The 21,539-nt window shown below is 44.8% G+C and overlaps 1 protein-coding gene and 1 long non-coding RNA gene across 6 annotated transcripts in view; one reads left to right on the top strand and one right to left on the bottom strand.

Moving 5' to 3' along the window:
- The window catches only part of RERE (arginine-glutamic acid dipeptide repeats), a 439,397-nt gene that overhangs the window by 300,847 nt on the left and 117,011 nt on the right, over positions 1–21,539 (bottom strand). The window lies entirely within an intron of this gene.
- LOC149125848 (uncharacterized) lies at positions 15,411–16,707 on the top strand. The gene is made up of 2 exons (XR_016211307.1): positions 15,411–15,684; positions 15,865–16,707. It is a non-coding gene; the product is annotated as an uncharacterized LOC149125848 (long non-coding RNA).

Here is a 21,539-nt window from a genome sequence, read left to right as displayed (position 1 = left end):
AAGCAGAACCATCAGAACCCGCAGACAGACGGGAAGGGTGTGAAGATGAAGAGTCATCAAGGAAGACACTAAGGGCCTGAGCAGCTGCAAGAACAGAGCTGTCGCTCAGTTACACCGGGAAACGAAGCACTGGGAATTGCAGTTTGCACTGAGACGCTAAGACACACTCGGCTGCAGTAAGTGCACGGCCGGGAGCTCAGAGGAAGCCGGGACTGGATGTCGAGTGAGGAGACCGGAGCACACTAGCAGTGCCGTTAACCACGAAGCTGGCTAGTAGCAAACAAATGACCGACCGGGCACAAGACATTTCAGGTGGTAAAAGAACAGTTTGAAACAAGTACTAAGACATTATGGACGGGCCAAATAAGTTTATGAAGTGCCAATGAAGGTAGACTGAAAAGATGATGGGAAGACTGTCTCCAGATTATTTTCTGAAAGCCCTGAGACAAAAATGATGCAGTTTTACTCACAGAGAACTGCTGCCTATGGACAAATTCCGTATTAATGAGGCCCAGGCAGCCACAGCCCTGGCTGGGTTCCATCCCACGAAGACATGGGGCGGGCACATCTCTGTGGTTTCACGGGAGACACACCAGCTGTTCCACTGGAGGCTAAAAGAACTCAAGGAGGAATTGTTTGAATAATTCCCACCTTATAAATCAACGAGAGAGACTTACTGGGTCTTAAAAATAACATTCTTAATAATTCTAAGGGCCTAAATTGAAAATTTTAAGATCTACATGATAAGAGAAAATATGCAATGACTAAGTATGTGATTCCAAAACAAAAGTTCAACTCCAGAAAAAAAAAATGAGACTTAACTTGTTCACTAGCGATTTTACTTTGTACCATAATTTGAATTAGAAAGAATTAAGTCAAATACTGCAATTCCTTAGGAAAGCTTATTTTAAGTACTTGATATGAAAAGGCTCAAACTGGACTCAAATCCACAAGAAATTTACTATGACATTTACCAGTGAAAGAAAGAAGACAGGTGCCAGATTTAAAGAAGTTGATTCTGGAAATACAATTTTTTTTTTAAAGATTTTATTTATTTTTTGACAGGTAGAGTTACAGACAGTGACAGAGAGAGAGAGAGGTCTTCTTTCCGTTGGTTCACTCCCCAAATGGCTGCAACAGCCGGCACTGTGCCGATCCAAAGCCAGGAGCCAGGAGCTTCCTCCTGGTCTCCCATGCGGGTTCAGGGGCCCAAGGACTTGAGCCATCCTCCACTGCTGTCCCAGGCCACAGCAGAGAGCTGGATCGGAAGAGGAACAGCCAGGGCTAGAACCGGCGCCCACATGGGATGCCGGCGCCGCAGACGGAGGATTAACCTTCTGCACCGCGGCGCCAGCCCCCAATTTAAGAGATCAAATTACCAAATTTTGTTTAATGACAAGAGTGACATTTCCAACAGCTAGAGAAAGTATGCTGTGGTGGATTCTTTCTGAGGAGGAGCGTGGTGGGGGCAAGAGGTGCGGAGTCACCACACAGACCCCTGGAGCCGGGTAAAAGCAAGCCAGAGGCAAGCAGCCTGCAGACTCGTTTATTTCAGTAGCTACAGCAGCTTATATAGCCAAGGCAGCCAATCCGGTCAAGGGGCGGTCTATGCCCTAACCAATCACAGCCTGTTGCCAGGCAGTTTCCGAAGCCATCCAATCACAGCCTGTTGTCAGTCAGGCTCCATTGCCATGTGGTTTCCGAAACCATCCAATCACAGCCTGTTGCCAGGCAGTTTCTGTTGCCAGTGGCCATCTTGGCATGGCCTTCTCACTCCACCACAAAAGTACAACATTTTTCTATCATGTGCTACCTCCTCCCATAAGAACAGACAAGTAAAAAGAAGGAAACTAGGAAAGGAGGCCCAGGCCAGCACAAACTTACAGACTATCACCTCAGGTTCCCTGGCAAGTATCCACAGAACCTTCCCAATGACTCAGCCTCAGCCTGTAAGGCTTCTGCCCTAATGTGCTAACCCCATCCCATCTTCACAGCTTTCAGTCTCCTCTCAAAATAACTCCTAAAAATGTGCCAGCACCTGGTATCAGATGTTTACAACAAAAAATCCGTAATACTATTTGCTCTAAGAAAAAATTCTATCTGTCCCCCCGAAAATGAAATATGTCATCGGCAGTCATTAGAACCAGAGGGCAGAATGACTAGGATCAGATGGGGGAAAGAACGTTTCATCAATGGCTCCACGTTCAGTTACTACATCCCAACCCTGTGCCGCATGCAATAACTCACTGACAAAAGCAAAAACAAACCAAAAACGCCTGTAACCTCTGACCAGGTCCAGCTGGGAACAGAAGGAGAATGTCATCCAGTCACGGGTGTCCAGCACAAACACGATTCCTCTCTAAAGCAAGCTGCCTGTCAGAATCTTGGAAAGAAGGTCACTGCTAGGAAAACCACTGATCTGTGAAACACAGAGTGCCAAAAGATAAACTCCAAAAAAAGAAAAATTAAATAGCATGTTTCTTTACAGAAATAGGTGAGAAAGCTAATGCCATAAATATTTTTATATTAAGCTCAAATCTATAATATTACAATTTAAAAATGCAAACTGCTGCTTGATAATATTGGCAAATTTGCAGTTTTTCTCATAATCAATGGCCTAAGCCTCATTTTGACATTTATAAATTATTTTTTTAAAGATCTATTTTACTTGAAAGGCAGAGTCAGAGAGAGAGGAAGAGACAGAAAGAGATCTTCCATGCACTGGTTCACTCCCCAAATGGCCACAAGGGCTGGAGCTGGGCCAGACCGAAAACAGGAGCCAGAAGCCTCTTCTAGGTCTTCCACACGGGTGGCAGGGGCCCAACCACTTGGGCCATCTTCAGTTGCCTTTCCAGGCGCATTGGCAGGGAGCTGGATCAGAAGTGGAGCAGCCGGGACTTCAAGCAGCACCCACATGGGATGCCGGTGCTACAAGTGGTAGTTTAACCCTCTACATCACAGTGCCAGCCCCAACATTTATAAATTATTAACACAGACCTGTTAAATATCATTAAGTGAAAAGATAACCTTTGATTTATGGAACTGAATATTATCATCAGAAGAAAACTAATTACAGACTTCTTTTTCAGTGTTTAAAAAACTAAAGAGCTCTGTCTTGAGAGCGTTACCAACTAAGTTGTCTTAATTATGAAAAAGAATGGGGGCCAGTCCAGTGGCATAACGGGTAAAGGTGCCATCTGCAGTGCCAGCATCCCATATGGGGACTAATTCAAGTCCTGGATGCTCCACTTTCAATCCAGCTCCTTGCTGGTGTGCCTGGGAGAGCAGCAGAGGATGCTCTGAGTGCTTGGACCCCTGTCCCCATGTGGGAGACTCAGAGAAAGCTCCTGGCTTCAGATCTGCCCAGCTCTGGCAGTTACAGCCATCTGGAAAGTAAACCAGCAGATGGAAGACCTGTCTCTCTCTCTGCCTCTGCCTCTCTGTAACTCTGCCGTTCAAACAAATAAATCTTTTAAAAAGAAAAAGAAAAAAAGAAAGATAATGGACAGTGTCACACCCACAAAAAGGGATGTGGTCATTTCTTCCACAAGGCAGCAAGATCTGCTAACATGATCTGCATCAGTCACGTGCTGGCAGGTTTAATCAATACCACACTGCTGTTCTTTCTTAGGCTTTCACCTTCTATAGGGTGAGAGGAAAAGACACTACAGCAATCACCAGATAAGGCAACTAAATAAGGTGTGCGTCCCAACAGGCAAAGTCATGTTCCTGCCACAAGCTTCCTCAATTCTGTGGTCAAGGGAAAATGAAGCCTATAAGCAAAATGCTCATCCCATACTGCACATCACAAAGACATCAGATGCTTAGCTCACAGAGCAGTGTAATGCACACTGAGGAGCTCTCTGGAAAATGCAAGCAATGCAATATTCAGCACTAGAGAAGCCAAGTCCCAAATGCAACCCGGAGGCTGAAATGCAAATGGAGCATAGGGTTCCAACAGCATTCTCAAAAGAAATCCTCTTTTTCACTTCAGCAAACAGAGGAATTTCTTCTCAAAAGCTTTTGTAGGAAAAACTGCTACTTCTGATTGAAGCTGATTTGATCAAATCCAAGGGACCTGAGGGAAATACACAGATCTCATTCTCGATTCTCCTCCCTGATTTTCTTTCCTTTTTTTTTTTTTTTTTAAAGAAAGATTATTTATCTCAAAGGCAGAGCTGGGGTAGAGGGATAAGGGGGGGAGGGACAGAGACAGAGACAGAGGCCTTCCATCCGCTAGTCCATTCCCCAAACGGCAGCAATGAACAGGGATGAATCAGGCAGGAGCCAGGAGCCAAGAGCTTCTTCCAAGCCTCTCACGTGGGTGCAGCGGCCCAAGCACATGGGCCATCCTCCGCTGCTTCCCCAGGGGCAATACCAGGAGAGCTGGATGGGAAGTAGAGCAGCTGGACACAAACTGGTGCCCAGATGGGCTGCCAGCGATGCAGGCAGCAGCTTCACCTGCCACAGCACACCGCTGGCCCCTCTCCTCCCTGCTGTACCTTGCAAATGACAAACCAACTAACAGCATGACTACCTGGAGGCATGCGTGACATTTTTGGCAACGGATAATTTATACTGTTTTTAATCAGCTGGATATGATGTGTGAGGCTTCCTCAGTCATTCTGGATATATTTTAATCAAAGGACATGACACAGCATAAATAGGAATTTTGAGAATATCACAGTATTTTAGAATTGTGGTCACTGAAAAGCCCACAGAAGTCTCCTATTGTAGAGCAGAGATTTTTAAGCATGCTGCGAGTCTCCAACACCTAGCCACACCTAGCCCATCCTACCCTCAACAGGATCAGAAACTGCGTGCATGCTTGCTGGTGGCATTATTAGCCTTTCCTATGAATTTTGGGCTTGGTAATCAATCAAATGGGAACAAAAGACAGAAAAACGCAGGGCCACCATTTTGGTGTAGCAGAAAATCTGCTGCCTGCGACGCTGGCATCCCATATGGGAGCCACTTTGAGTCCTGGCTTCTCCATTTCTGATCCAGCTCCCTGTTAATGCGCCTGGGAAAGCAGCAGAAGATGGCCCAAGTCCTTGGGCCCCTGCACCCACATGGGAGGCCCAGAAGAAGCTCCTGGCTCCTGGCTCCTAGCTCAGGTCTGGCCCAGCCCTGGACATTGCAGCTATTTGGGAAGTTGAACCAGCAGATGGAAAACCTCTGTCTCTCCCTATCTCCTCCCCCAACTCTGCCTTTCAAGTAAATAAAATAAATCTTTAAAAAAAAAAAAAAAAAAGGACTGGAAAACTGAAGATGATGCCAGAGTTTCCATCTCTAGTTCTGACAGTCGTGGACAGGCAGGGTAAAGACGCATGCAAACTCAAGTGAGAAAGAAAAGCAGGAAGTCTCGGTGACTGATGAATGGAGAAGAGATTTTAATTTTGGAAAGTGGTAGGTCTGGGCCCCACTAGATATCTCCTGGGCAGCTGGAAATACATCTGATACATGGGAAAAAAGACCAAGACAACGATATGGACTCAAGTATCAGCAATTTGCAGTAGATACTGAAATCCATAGGCAGGAATGAGATGAACCAAGAAAGTGCAGGGGTAAATAAAGAAACCACAGGTAAACAAAGCCAGATTCCTCAGAAAAAAAAAGATCTGCAGGCCCTATAACAGGCAGCCCCAAACCTACAATCACAATATTTACACTAAAATCTGTGTAAAGTGTGAGACACGTGGTTTATCAATGCTCTCAAAGCTTACACTGAATATTGTGATACATAAGGTCTAAGAAATCTGTAGGGAAGCTATCAACAAGTTCAAAAAATGCACAGCAAATGTCTCGGGGAACTTCATCTCCACACCACAAACTTGGAAGAGATCACCGCCAACCATCACCCTTCTTTAGATGGTATGAGGAGGGGCCGGCGCTGTGGCACAGCGGGTTAACGCCCTGGCCTGGCGCGCCGCCATCCCATATGGGTGCCATTTCTAGTCCCGGCTGCTCCTCTTCCAGTCCAGCTCTCTGCTGTGGCCTGGGAAAGCAGTAGAAGACGGTCCAAGACCTTGGGCCCCTGCATTCGTGTAGGAGACCCAGAAGAAGTTCCTGATTCCTGACTTCAGATCGGCCCAGCTCTGGCCGTTGCGGTCATGTGGGGAGTGAACCAGAGTATAGAAAACCTCTCTCTCTCCCTCTGCCTCTCTATAACTCTGCCTTTAAAATAAATAAAAATAACTCTTAAAAAAAAGTACAAAAATATGCACAAATGTGAAACTGGAGGCTTTATCCCTGACTCTCACAAAGGCAGTAGATAAGTTGGTTCTTAGAAAAGACAGCAAGAGTGTCCCGCAGCGATCTGTGGCTCTACTCTTCCACTCCTTCAGCAGTTTACACAACTTGACCTAAGGTAGAAAAAGAGCAAGAAAGCATTTTTCTCCCTTCTATCTTTATCCAACACAGCCACATCTGCCAAGTTTTAGAATCACAGGCCCCATTATCTGCCAGCATCAGCACTCTTTCATTGCAGAGTCCCCTTTCCACACCAATCTCCTCTGACTCACGCAACGTATTATGCCATCACTCGAAGATCAAGGCTGAGGGTCTCCCGCAGACAGGCTGTGCACATAATGACAGTCTGGATGAAATCCTCTCTCTGCCCTCAAAGGATCTGTCTAACCTATGCAATTGCCATCTGTGTACAGAGAGACTGCACATTACTCTTCATAATAAAAACAAAATCCTAATTTCTACAAAGCTGATACATTTCCTCTGTATTTATAACAAGATGACAGGCAGAGTTGTGGCACTGAATTTCAGACACACATGCTTTGAATCACTTTTTTGTCAAGAATATTTGAAATATCATCGCAAAGACTCCAAGCGCCTCGCCAGTGTGACCTGCTGCTCTCGCTGATTATTACAATTTGCTCACACACAGGCAGGGGGCATGGAGAGGAATCAGGATGTGGGCGGGCTGTTTTATAAAATTCCTCTCTCAAATATAAACCCTAAACATCTCTCCCTAAGGCATGACTATGATGCTGGCTTTACAAGGGTGATGAGGGGAGATCTGCCTTCTCGGGACGTCTGTGACAGATGTGCTGTCACAAGGGTGGGGCTGGGGCAAGCGTTTAGTTTCCCCAAGAGTGACTGCACAGGAGATCAAAGCACATCTCATACGGATTTGGGGGAAAGAGGGGAAAGCCAGAAAGACTTTTTTTAGTGGTTATCATTCTATTTTTGGTTATTGTTTCTTTTTTTTTTTTTTTTTTTTTTGACAGGCAGAGTTAGACAGTGAGAGAGAGACAGAGAGAAAGGTCTTCCTTCCGTTGGTTCACCCCCCAAATGGCCGCTACAGCCAACGCTGTGCTGATCTGAAGCCAGGAGCCAGGTACTTCTCCTGGTCTCCCATGGGGTGCAGGGCCCAAGCACTTGGGCCATCCTCCACTGCACTCCCGGGCCACAGCAGAGAGCTGGCCTGAAAGAGGAGCAACCGGGACAGAATCCAGCGCCCCAAATGGGACTAGAACCCGGTGTGCCGGCGCCACAGGTGGAGGATTAGCCTAGTGAGCTGCGGCGCTGGCGGTTGTTTCATTCTAAGAAGAAAAGCCTGGAAACACCTTGATGAACACATGAACTGTGTTTCGCCTGAGCACTCTTCTGTTCTAAGGGAAAGGTCAGCCATCTGCAGCAGAAGAGACCAAAAGGTGCACAAACATCCCTTCTGTCCAAAGAACTCCTGAATCCGAGAAAACAAGCAGAAGTAGTGCAGTGGTCTGTAACGTAAATCCTTCCCAGGAAATCTCTACATTTAATGGAAAGGTGTCCACAGGACGTTCAATGACAAAGTCACATGGGCCAGGAAAGGGGATGAAGGGGAGGCTGAAAGCAGTCTTAGCTCTGAGAGTCAGTGTGGCTTCAAGGTAACAAGTCTGTGAACTGCAGCATCTATGTTTCAGTGGGTCCTTAGCAGAAGAGAAGGCACTCAGGATAAAAGGAAAAGGAAGATTTATGCCACCTCAGCTGCCTGCTGAGGTGTGAAAAACCTTACCAATTTAGAAGTGAGAGAACACTCACTGTTCACATCCAGCTCAGAACAGGAACTGCAAATTGAGAACACTCGAATCCAGCAAGAGAGACAGTAAACATTTTAAAGGTAAAAAAAACTGTTTCCCACTAATATAGGTCAGTCCTGCAGGAACACATGAACAACACCACCACACAAAAGTCACCCTGGGTCCTCGCTAAACTGTAAATTTCCAATGGCTGACCCACCTGCCTGGAGGACCACAGAAAAGTAGGAACTCACGTAAACAAAGGAGAGAATGGAAATCTGAAAATTCCTCATGAAATTATTGTAAGCACCGAGCTACAGAAATGCCAAAATGGGGAGGAAACACCCCCAAAACCTAATTTCCTTTTGGCTTTTAAAATCATGTCTTTCTAAAATTTGTTAAATCTTTTATTTTTTGAGAGGGAGATAGAAACAGAAAGAACTCCACTCACTGGTTCACTCTCTAAATGCCCACAATGGCCAGGGCTGGGCCAGCCAAAGCCAGAAGCCAGGAACTCAGGTGAGATCTCCCATGTGGGTGGCAAGGACCAAAGTACTGAAGCCATCACTGGCAGGAAGCAGGATGGAGAGCAGAGGCCAGACTCTGATATACGGAATATGAGTCTGAAAGGGATGGCCTAACTACTAAGCCAAACACATCGTCCTAGCTGTCCTTTCTTTTCTAACTTAAAAAAAAGCTAACAAAAATCATTTAGGATAAAAAAATGGAAAAGAAAGGCAACAGCCATCAATAAGTAACTCTCCCATCAAATAGCTCTTCCGGTAGTGCAGGCACTTCCAAACCACACCCGACAGGAATGTTATATAAAAGGAATAAGTTATAAGATTTCATAGATAGCTAGTCACATGTTGAATTATTTAATAACTAGGGAGTCTTTCCCTTAATATCTTTGTCAGGTGCTTTGAAAAGGAAGCACATCTTACCCAGTCATTTTAAAACATAAGATAGCTAGTTCTTCAATTTAACCAAGCTTTAATTTCTATAGTAAATATTTAATTTTAGAACATCTAACACTTTGGCAAAAGGGCAAATATTTACTTGGCTTAATCATTCTCTCTTTATTATTCTACAAAATAAAATGTGAGATGAAACCTAAAATCATTAATGTCTACATTTAGCCACAGATTAAAATGTGCTATTAAATGTCTCAACAAAATTTGAGATTGGGTAACATTAAGTTCTATATCACAAGTATTCTATTAAAACAAGAAAATGTGTGTATGTGCTAGACACAGGTCCCAACCAGCATCCCATATCAGAGTCTCTGGATTCAAGTCCCGGCTCTGCTTCCCAATTCCAGCTTCCTGCTAATGTGTACCCTGGAAAGCAGCAGGTGATGGCTAAAGTAGTTGGGTCCCTGGACCAGTGCCATAGCTCACTTGGTTAATCCTCCGCCTTAGGCGCCAGCATCCCATGTGGGCGCCGGGTTCTAGTCCCGGTTGCTCTTCTTCCAGTCCAGCTCTCTGCTGTGGCCCAGGAGGGCAGAGGAGGATGGCCCAAGTGCTTGGGTCCCTGCACCGGCATGGGAGACCAGGAGGAAGCACCTGGCTCCTGGCTTCGGATCGGTGTAGTTCCGGCCATAGCGGCCATTTGGGGGAGTGAACCAACGGAAGGAAGACCTTTCTCTCTCTCTCTCTCTCACTAACTCTATCTGTCCCAAAAAAAAAAAAAAAAAAAAAAAAAAAAGTAGTTGGGTCCCTGATACTCATGTGGGAAACTTTTTTTTTTTTTTGACAGGCAGAGTGGACAGTGAGAAAGAGAGACAGAAAGGTCTTCCTTTGCCGTTGGTTCACCCTCCAATGGCGCTGCGGCCGGCGCACTGCGCTGATCCGATGGCAGGAGCCAGGTACTTATCCTGGTCTCCCATGGGGTGCAGGGCCCAAGCACTTGGGCCATCCTCCACTGCACTCCCAGGCCACAGCAGAGAGCTGGCCTGGAAGAGGGGCAACCGGGACAGAATCCAGAGCCCCGACCAGGACTAGAACCCAGTGTGCCGGCGCCATATCATGTGGGAAACTTTTATATAAGTTCCAGGCTTCTGGCTTTGGCCCTGCCTAGCCTAGCTGTTGCAAACACTTGGGGAGTGAACCAGAAGATAAAAGAGCTCTCTCCCGTTCTTTGCCGTTCAAAAAAAAAAAAAAAAAAAAAAATGAAATGGAATTTTGTGTAACACTATACACCAGCACAGACAAAACTTAACCTGAAATTGATGCTCACATAATCACCATAGATTTTCACAAAACCCAAGAAAAACAAATACAAACCCTTGTTTAGAATTTAAGGGCAGCATTAAGGAAATAGAAGAGCAGTGGAAGGGAACTCTTTGATATCCTAATACTCATATTGAGAGAGCTGGGAAAATATAATAACTCAACTTGGTTTGAGAAGTAAACACTCACTACACCAGAAATATTTTGTATACCCTACTTACTCGTTTCAGCAGAAGTACACAAACACCTCAAAGAGCCGTGGGCTTGTTTTAATCTTTTACTTTGAATCCTAGCTCTATCTGCACTTAAGTGACAGAGAATTCTACCTTCCTCACCCCCTAGATTTTCCCTGTGTCCGATCATGAGATCAGCTCGGCTTAATCGTGTGTGAAATGGGAATTTGTTTCTTTCCTGCCATAACTCAGAATCTATATCTTTCAAAATTTCATGTCTAATAATTACAACTAAATTATCTTAGTTCTTTTGTAACATTCATGGAAACAATAAATTTTTCACATTTTAATGGAAATCTTGCTAACAGCAGCACAACCTTAGAATCCGCTTACATTACAGTTTCTGTTCTGACAGTATAAAAATGTATGTGGCTGTCGCTCCCCCTCTTCCTGGAGGAACGACACAAAACCCTGCCTAGGCTTCACATCCGAGTCACGGCACCATTATGTCACTCCCCCTCTTTGCAGAGGAAAGACACAGGACCCTGCGCTGTTCTTTTGTCTGCTCGGCCCTCCCCGGGTTTGCTGCTGGTTCTTCCCAGGTTGGCTACCGTCCCTTCCACCTCCGTGGAAGGGCGGTTCCCCCTGCCACTTTCCCCACTTCCGCGGGGGAGCGGCACACCGCCGGCCGGCTCTCTCGGGGGCTGCACAGGTGTTCCTTCAGATAGATGTTCCTCGTGCATGTTGTCTCTCTCCTCCTTTATAGTCCTCTTCCGCCAATCCCAACTCTGCTACCCACACGCCGAGCACGCTGCTCTCCTCCAATCAGGAGCAGGTCCTACAGTTTATTGGTTGAACTGGAGGCAGCTGTGTAGAAGCTGTTTCTCCCTTCTCAGCGCCATATTGTGGGAGAGCAGATGCATAGAATAAGTCTTAATTCCAGTAACTTAGTCTAGTCCGAGTTGCTCCCCACATGTGGCTTCTTGTTTTCCTGTGCGCAGTCTGTCTTGGTACCAACTTTAATAATCTGCCTACTGACTTAGACCCAACATAGCCTTTCTCAAAATGATGTGAGCGTGTCTCAGTGTATCTGCTTAGCTTACTAAAGTCAGTATGTCCACCATATACTGACAATGTCTTGTAACAAACTAGTGATAAAATTGTTATTTACAAAATAAAGATAACTACACTAACTCACTAATGTCTCAATATTCAGAAATGTGAAACATATAGTGATTGTTCAAGAATAAGCAATAAACATTAGACAGGCAGGTAATAACTCCTATTTCACAGATACGCCAGCCTTACCCAGGCTTTCAACTGAGCCTTTATTCAAAATGAGAAGTGATGCTTCTGCTTGCCTTAATTCAAAAAAGAGCAATCAAGAATCTCAGTCTCAGGATGATAACAGAGCCAATGATGGGAAACAGAATTACTCAGTATTACGATTTGGTAGAATGAGCACTGGGAAAGCCCAAAGATCCCGATCAGAAACCAGGGTCTATTACTCAGCAAGTCAGCCTCACTTTCTTCACACACACACACACACAAAAAAAAAAAAAAAAAAAAAAAAGGCCGGCACTGCGGGTTCTAGTCCCGGTCAGGGCGCCGGATTCTGTCCCGGTTGCTCCTCTTGCTGTCCAGCTCTCTGCTGTGGCCCGGGAGTGCAGTGGAGGATGGCCCAGGTTCTTAGACCCTGTGCCCGCGTAGGAGACCAAGAGAAGCAGCTGGCTCCTGGCTTTGGATCAGTGCGGTGCGCCGGCCGCAGCGGCCATTGTGGGATGAACCAACGGAGAAGGAAGACCTTTCTCTCTCTCTCTCTCTCACTGTCCACTCTGTCAACAACAACAAAAAAGGAATGGGCCTAAAATGCCATTGGTGTGATCCCAAACTTCAACTGAATATGTTATAATCCAGATAAAGCAAATGTTATGAACTACGAAATATTCTAGGTGTCAAATGCCTGTAGGATTAGGAACACAAAAGCTGGAAAACTCAGGTGGAAGACGATGGGCCCTGGCAGGCCACGCTGCACCACGCACAGCCAGGCTCTCCACAGCTGATGCAACCCCCATCTTCCTTGTCTTTCCATCCTCCCTCCAGGCTTGTTCTTCACTCTCTCCTTACTTCTCTGCCTAAGAGTAGCACCAAAGGGCACCACTCAGACCAAATGATTCTACTGAAAGACTGAAGAAACCAAGTTGCTGAACTCTGCTAAAGAGAAACAGATGTTGTACAGAACTCTTTCACACACAGGAAAACTGCAACCCCCTCACTGCAGGCCCCTCGAGGAAGGCAGCGAGCCCCTGGGGCTGCTCCACAGAACAGCAGGAACCGCATTCATTCATGACAGAAATCAGAAATAAAGTAGACTCCCTGGATGACTTCCCTTAAAAAAGCAAACAAACAAACTACAAACTCCCTGGGGGCTACTGCAACCTAATCTTCACTAAAGATAAACACTGCATAGGCCCTCATTCAAAACTAGGTTAACAATATTATGTTTATAAGTTTTTTAGCACTGACCTCAAATCATTACATTAGAACACCAAGAAGATCTTAACAACAGAAAGACACTAAATAAAATTTCTATTTAGAACCATGATAAAGCATGACTGAAATTTTTATCGGTTCAAAGAGGGCCAAAAGCTTTCATTTTAAAGAATACTTCAGGGGCCAGGATGTGGCACAGAGGGTTAACGCCCTGGCCTGAAGCGCCAGCATCCCATATGTGTGCCAGAGTCTCAGATGCTCCACTTCCGATCCTGCTCTCTGCTATGGCCTGGGAAAGCAGTAGAAGATGGCCCAAGTCCTTGGGCTCCTGCGCCCGCATGCGAGACCGGGAAGAGGCTCCTGGCTCCTGGCTTCAGATCAGCCCAGCTCTAGCCATTGTGGCCAATTGGGGAGTGACCCAGCGGATGGAAGACCTCTCTAGATAGATGCCTCTCTTCTCTCTGTGCAACTCTGACTTCCAAATAAATAAATAAATCTTTAAAAAAAAAAAAAAGAATACTTCAGTGACCAAATATATTTTTAGTGAATTAGCATACTATATAATTAAGCATGTTAAAACATTTACTTAAATTATAGACAACTTTGCTAGACAATCCAGTATTATCAAGGCCACGTCAGAAAGCAAGAAATAATTTCTCACCCAATAAATGTCCTGGGCATAAATAAAAAGGCCCTCTCCCCTGCGACAGAGCCAACACTGAAAGGTGAAAGCTGATTAAATCACTGGTTGATTTGTTTGATTGGCACCAAGTGTCAGATTTATAGTTAAAAGGAGGGGGGACTGAAAACCAACTTACTTCAACAAGGAATTAAAAAAACAAGAATGATGAATTAAGCAATAATCTGGTTCAAAAAATATTTGATTAAAGGGCCGGAGTCATGAAGTGCCGACTGGAGTCCCGGCTGCTCTGCTTCCAACACAGCTCCCTAACGCACTCAGAAGATGTGCTTGGGTCCCTGCCATCCACATGGGAGACCTGGGTGGCGTTCTGGGCTCCCAGCCTCAGCCTGGCCCAGCGCTGGATGCCGGCACCATTTGGGGAGTGAACCAACAATTGGGATATATACATATATCTTGCTCTTCCACTCTTTCAAATAAATAAAATAAATCTGGGTAAAATAATCATTGTGGCTCCCATAGGAGACAATCAAGACCAAGCAGAAGCTGATGCCCCTCGCGTCCTCCCTACACTGACAAAGTTGCATGCATTCACCTCCTGCAGTAGCAGTGGCTTCAGGACCAGTCATTTCCAGAAGCCAACACCACAACTCAATTGAAAATCCCTTTACTCACCCAAATATTTAGCACTAACCTCTGGAGTTACAAATCTTAATTCACAGTTGCTTTCTATCTTAGCTACCAGTTTTCAATTAAAGCCCCCCTCCCCCGTCCTTTTTTGGACAGGCAGAGTTAGACAGTGAGAGAGAGAGAGAGAGAGAGAGAGAGAAAGGTCTTCCTTTTACATTGGTTCACCCACCAATGGCTGCAGCGGCCGGCGTGCTGCACCAATTCAAAGCCAGGAGCCAGGTGCCTCCTCCTGGTCTCCCATGGGGTGCAGGGCCCAAGCACTTGGGCCATCCTTCACTGCACTCCCGGGCCACAGCAGAGAGCTGGACTGGAAGAGGAGCAACCGGGACAGAATCTGGTGCCCCGACCGGGACTAGAACCGGGGGTGCCAGCGCCGCAGGTGGAGGATTAGCCTAGTGAGCTGCGGCGCCGGCCTGAAGGCCCATTTTTTACTAACCCTCTTCAGATCCCAACTGATAAATTTAGCTCTTACAAATTTAGCTTAGTAACTTCTGAATAAATTTTTATCTATTGTTTCTTTCACTCTGAAAACCAGAGTAAATTTTCCATCTTTATTTTTAAATGAGTGTTAACAGAAGTGAAAAGAAACTGAACTAGTTACAGAATACCTGGATATGACATATCAATAATCAATATAAAAGATTCAATATTCATCTTACAAACAGCATTAGAAGATGAAAAGGGGGGGGAGAGATATGTTCAAAACAGGTCATCAAATTAGAAAGCAAGGTAATTTGTTCTTCTGTTTTCAGATTAAGCATAACCCAGATTAATTAATGTAATAATTTGTAAACTATTTTCAGTTAAATTTATCCACCTAGAATCTAGAAATAGCCTATTAACCAAGATAAAATTAATTTCACGGGGCCGCCGCTGTGGCGTAGCGGGTTAATGCTCTGGCCTGAAGCTCCTGGTCTCCCACATGGGAGCAGGGGCCTAAGCACTTAGGCCGTCTTCCACTGCTTTCCCAGGCCATTAGCAGAGAGCTGGATCTGAAGAGCAGCAGCCAGGACATGAACTGGCACCCAAATGGGATGCCGGTACCACAGGCAGAAGCTTAGCCTATTATGCCACAGTGCTGACCTCCACGCATAGCTTTTTCATAACACACATTTTCCATTAACTTTTACTCTAGGGGAAAATAGCTAAGTAGAGGGAACCAGGAGCACGGCCCGAGGGTCAAGGCCGGCCTCAGTGAGGCAGTTGGAGAGTGAGCCATGCAGACATTTGGAAAAACAAACACAGGCAGAGGGAGCAGTTGGGCAAAGCAGTTTCCCAGGAACACCAGGGGGCGATTTCAGAGACAAGACCTCGAGAAGGACAGACCGCTCTTGACAAGCATCCTGGCGACGGCAGCAGAGACGCCGGCAAGCAAAGTGGGGAAATTCCAAAAATGGGAATTTACATCTGTTTTAAGACAGAAGCAGAGCCACACGTTTGTAAGTTATTGGGATTACTGAACAGACAGGAAATGACTGGGGAAGCTGGGGGCGCTCAGAGTTCCGCAGAGAGGCAGCGCACACCCTGCAGGAAAGCGGGGCGGGGCGGGGGGGGGGGGGGGGTGCGGTGCTGAGGGCCCGCCGTCTCTTTGGACTGCTTTGGTTTTCTCACTTAAACAGGAAGCCCTGTGTGAAGATGAAGAGGAAGTACAAAAGGAGAAAGTATGAAACAGTCATCTAGGAAACTGAGTATGTGAATGGACTAGAAAACTAAACTATGAGTTCCCAGTAGCCTTAAGGGTCCTCTTGAATTTTATGAATCAACTGGGAATCAACACTAAAAAATACATCTAATCTGAAACATGAGGGCTCACTGATTTTCTATTAACAAATGAAAAATTCTTTAACAAACTGCAGAAAATGGCAAGTGTCTAACATTCAGAGTTTATCAAATATAAAAACAATGCTTGAGGAAAGCTGCAGTTTTCCAGATAATATGCTGAACAAGATTACATCCGATTTTCATGCCATTTTCATAACTACTTCATCACATCTTGAAGGGAGTCATCAGTTACCAAAGGATTTAATAACCTTGGGCTGAAGTTAACTCCATTATGTCAGACCACTCTAAACAAAAGCAAAGTTTAAATGCTCAAAACCAATAATATATTGAAACTGTGGGGGCCGGCGCTGTGGCTCAGCGGGTTAAGGCCCTGGCCTGAAGCACCGGCATCCCATATGGGTGCCAGTTTGAGACCAGGCTGCTCCACTTCCAATCCAGCTCTTTGCTATGGCCTGGGAAAGCAATAGAAGATGGCCCAAGTCCTTGGGCCCCTGCACCCACGTGAGAGACCTGGAAGAAGCTCCTGGCTTTGGATCAGCTCAGCTCCAGCCGTTGCAGCCAAATGGGGAGCGAACCATCGGATGGAAAACCTCTCTCTCTCTCTCTCTCTCTGCCTCTCCTCTCTCTGTGTAACTCTGACTTTCAAATAAATAAATCAATCTTTAAAAAAAGAAAAGAAACTGTGAAGTACCAGTTCATTCTTAGTCAGAGAAGTACAAATTTACACATAAAGATTATCTATCAACATTCCATTAATCACCAGGAATAGCTATATAAAATTTATTTCTAATTTTATCACAATGATAGTTGCACAACTGAGAATATACTAAAAAAAATCACTGATCTGTAAACCTTTTTAACTGAGGAATTGTCTGATAATTTTTTTTTTTTTTTTTTTTTGACAGGCAGAGTGGACAGTGAGAGAGAGAGACAGAAAGGTCTTCCTTTTGCCATTAGTTCACCCTCCAATGGCCGCCTCGGCCAGCGTGCTGCGGCCGGCGCACCACGCTGATCTGATGGCAGGAGTCAGGTACTTCTCCTGGTCTCCCATGGGGTGCAGGGCCCAAGCACCCGTGCCATCCTCCACTGCACTCCCGGGCCACAGCAGAGAGCTGGCCTGGAAGAGGGGCAACCGGGACAGAATCCGGCGCCCCGACCGGGACTAGAACCTGGTGTGCCGGCGCTGCAAGGCAGAGGATTACCCTAGTGAGCCACAGCGCCGGCCAGTAAGTTAATTTCATCTCAGTAAAGTTTTGTCTAAAATATATTCTGAGCAGAAATTTTTTTTTTTTTAATTTTCTCTGTTAAAATTTCCATGGGAAATGCAGCAATATAGTGTGTTCTGCTGGGTTTTATAGAGACCCAGACTTCTTGCAGAATGATGGGCAGAGTGCATACTGAGTTTGGAAGCTGATTTTAACTGCTTAAAGTGTGCAACTTCCAACATCTCTTCCAACTCTTTGATGAAGAGTCCTCAAATCACCTCAACTAAAATGAATGGCAATCTTCTGAGTTACAAATAACTCCCACATCCTATCACACTCATCAGCAAGACTGAATAGCAAACCAATGCCTGGACCAAATGCAGGATAACATATTCTAAACACTAATGCAGGATAACATATTCTAAACACTAATGCAGGATAACATATTCTAAACACTAATGCAGGATAACATATTCTAAACACTAATGCAGGATAACATATTCTAAACACTAATGCAGGATAACATATTCTAAACACTAATGCAGGATAACATATTCTAAACACTAATGCAGGATAACATATTCTAAACACTAATGCAGGATAACATATTCTAAACACTAATGCAGGATAACATATTCTAAACACTAATGCAGGATAACATATTCTAAACACTAATGCAGGTGCTCTATCTGTCTCCTCAAGTCATGGCACTTCACAGAAATTTCATACCTCAATTCTAACCAGGGGCACAAAGAATTCCCAAGTTCTGCTTTTCTCCCTGTGTCAGGAGAGAGAAATCCAGGCATTTCACCACTATAGTTTCAGTCCCATGACAGAATATAAGAAGTGGGAAATGAGCCGGGGGTGGGGGGGGGGGGCCACTGTGGTGGAGCAGGTTAAGAAGTGGGAGATTTCTTTACCTTGAAAATACCATCATAATTGGGGCTGGCATTGGGGCGCAGCGTGGTAAAGTCTCGGTCTGCAGTGCCAGCATCCCCTATGGGAGCTTGTTCAAGTCCCAGCTGCTCCACTTCTGATCCAGCTCTCTGCTACGGCCTGGGAAAGCAACAGAAGATGGCCCAAGTCCTTGGGCTCCTGCACTGGTGTGGGAGACTGCGAGGAGGCTCCAGGCTCCTGGCTTCAGATCAGCCTAGATCCGCTGTTGCAGTCATTTGAGGAATAAACCAGTGGATGAAAGACTCTCTCTCTCTCTCTCTGCCTCTCAAATAAATAAATAAATAAATCTTAATTTAAAAAAAAAAAAAAAAAACCTAAAAAATTCCTGACAGGAATTAATGCCCTGCATGATCATCACGAATATCACCTTCATAGCCAAAGGCTTGGGTGCCTGAAGAGTACGGCAGATGCTAAATTCCAGTAAGCTACTAGTTCTGGACAAAATGCTCTAAATAGGCACAGCTCAACGTAGCTCCACTCTCCTCTTAGAAGTGCAGTAACTGCCACATAATGAACCACTGGTTGTTCACTACTGCAACTGGAATTCGTACATTATAAGCTCCAAGGACAGCATCAATTCTGCCTCATTTCTGAGTACCTGGGTCATCCAAATAAATGGTCCTCAATAAAAATAAATAAATAAATCCTTTTTAAAGATTTACTTATCTGAAAGTCAGAGTGAAGTGGGCGGGGGACAGGGAGCAGATCTGTATTTCCTCTGCTGGTTCACGCCCCAAAAGCCCACAACAGCCCTGGCTGGATCAGGCTGACGCCAGGAGCCAAGAACTCGATCCAGATCTCCTGTGTAGGTGTGGCAGAGACTCAGACACTTGGGCCAACACCTGCTGCCTTCCAGGCCCATTAACAAAGCTGGCCTGGAAGTGCAGAGCAGCCAGGACTCAAACCGGGCACCCTCACAAGGAATGCAGGTATCCCAAGCAGCAGTTCAGCCGGCTTTGCCACAATATCCATTCTCAAGAATATATCATCTTTAAGCCTATGCAGATCTAGCAAATAATGACCTTGGCAAAATAAGTTATTTCTAAAATTTCAAATACAATATCCACTTCAGAAAACTTGAAAATGAAGCACACAAGGAAACTAAGAGTATATAATGACACATGGGACCACTGATGAATCAATACCACACTTTACATGAACCACAGTCTAATATCATTGTAACAAAATTACCTCCATTAAAATCTGATCGGGGGTAGGCACTTGGTGCAGCAGTTAAGATGGAGTTTGAGATGTCCAGATCCCATATCGAAGGGATTTCAGTCGTGGTTCCACTCCTGACTCCAACTTCCTGCTAATGCACACTAGAGAGGCAGCAAGTAATGGCTCAAGTACTTGGGTCCTTGCCACCATGTAGGATTCTTGAATTCTGGGATCCTGGCATTGGTCCGGCCCAGCCCTAACTGTTATAGGAATCAGGAGAGTGAGCAAGTAAAATCTCTCCCTCTCTTCCTCTCTCTCTCTCTCTCTCTCTGAATCTCTTTCAAATAAAGAAAACAATCTAATCAGACCATATTGTTTCTTTTAAATTTAGACCTTTATTCAATACCCCTGGAGGATTCAAAATTTCTCCACACTATGGCAAACAGTAGAGAAAAATCAAAATTGCAATCAGCTGACATCAGTAAAAAAATTTCAAATAACTAAAAAGGGCTAAACTCCACAAATCCTGTAATTCCCAAAACAAGCAAGCTTACAAAGCCAGGAATACTCATTCACTGCTTGTATGTATGCACAATGGCACGGACACTTCGGAAGACAAACAGTACGGCAGTTTCTTACAAAACTAAACACACTCTTGCCATACAAAACAGCAAACACACTGCCTGGTATTTACTTAAAGCAGTTAAGAACAGCTCCATACAAAAATCTGCACACAAACATTTACAGCAACTTTCTCCATAATTGCCAAAATGTGGTAGCAACCAAGACATCCTTCAGAAGATGAAAGGATAAATCAGATGGAGCACATCCACACAACGGGACGTCATCAGTGATAAAAAGCAATGCAGACAAGGAAAAACCTTAAATACACGTTGTTATGTGAAAGAAGCCAATCTGAAAAAGCTATATACCGTATAAGTCCAATTACAGGACGTTCAGAAAAGCCAAACTGCGGAGACATTTAAAAGATCTGTGGTTGCTAGGAGCTTGGGGGTTGAAAGGGAGGGGTGAATGAGTAGAGCACAGGGCACATTTAGAGCAGTAAGACCATTCTCTGATGCCACTGTAATCATGGATAAATGCCATCCAACATTTGTCAAAACCCACAGAATGAGGATAAGCAATTGGCACAGCAGTTACTATGCACTCGGGACACCCACACCCCATTTCAAAGTGCCTAGGTTTGCGTCTGGGCTCCACGTAGGATCTGAGCTTCCTGCTAATATGCTCAAGTACTTAGGTCCCTGCCACCCCTACAGAGATACAGATGCAGTTCCAGGATCCTGGCTTCAGCTTGGTCCAACCCAAACTGTCACGGGCATTTGGGGTGTGAACCAGCCACAGGAAAATCTTTGTCTCTCTCTTTCTCAATCCCTCTTGCTTTCAAATACACAAAAATTAAAAAAAAAAAAAAAAGAAAGAAAGAACGAATGAACGAATGAACGAACGAACACAATGTACTACACAAAGAAAGAGCCTTAATGGGAACTAAGGCTTCAGTCATAAACAACACATCAAAATAGTCGAGCAGTAGCAGTGTGCATCACTCATGCGAGATGTCGATACCAGGGAAACTGGGGATGCAAAGACATGCACAGATGCTGTAGTCTCTGCTTCACTTTTCTGCAAACCCAAAACCATTCTGAAAAATAAAGCCTATCACTTGAACAGTCACTAAAAATGTCTGAATTTTATTGTGCCACATAATATTCCCTATCTAATGATAAGGCTGATGCAAAGAACTGAAACATGCTAGCAAAGCTGAAGAAGAGGCCAGATCTGTTGGAATCATCACATTTCCCAGCATTGTTTGTGAACACCCAGCGTACTGAGAAGAGTGAACACTCCCTCTGGCCTCACTGATGTAAAGGACGGGCACAGCCTTGAGGAAGGAGACGCTGCCTTGGTCGGGGGCCAACGACTCTTCCAAGTCATTTTCCTAATTATTAAAGTAGTCCTCAAGAGCAACACTAAAGCTAAACAGTGAAAACCAAAAGAAAAGAATGTTCAAAAATATATATTGTTCAAAACAACCAATCTAGATACAGAGTTTCTTAATATAATTTTGGTCAACTGATAAATAAATATGTCTTCTTCCTACCACACGTACTTTTTAAATTTCTGGGTAATGTTCCAAACTACCTGTTTTTATATCTAATTGATACAAT

Source organism: Oryctolagus cuniculus, chromosome 7, assembly GCF_051225735.1.
Source record: "Oryctolagus cuniculus isolate XC-2025 breed Fujian yellow rabbit chromosome 7, ASM5122573v1, whole genome shotgun sequence".
NCBI classification, from domain to species: domain Eukaryota; kingdom Metazoa; phylum Chordata; class Mammalia; order Lagomorpha; family Leporidae; genus Oryctolagus; species Oryctolagus cuniculus.
Note: the sequence above shows the minus strand (reverse complement) of the source record. Positions and strands in the feature narration are given on the sequence as shown.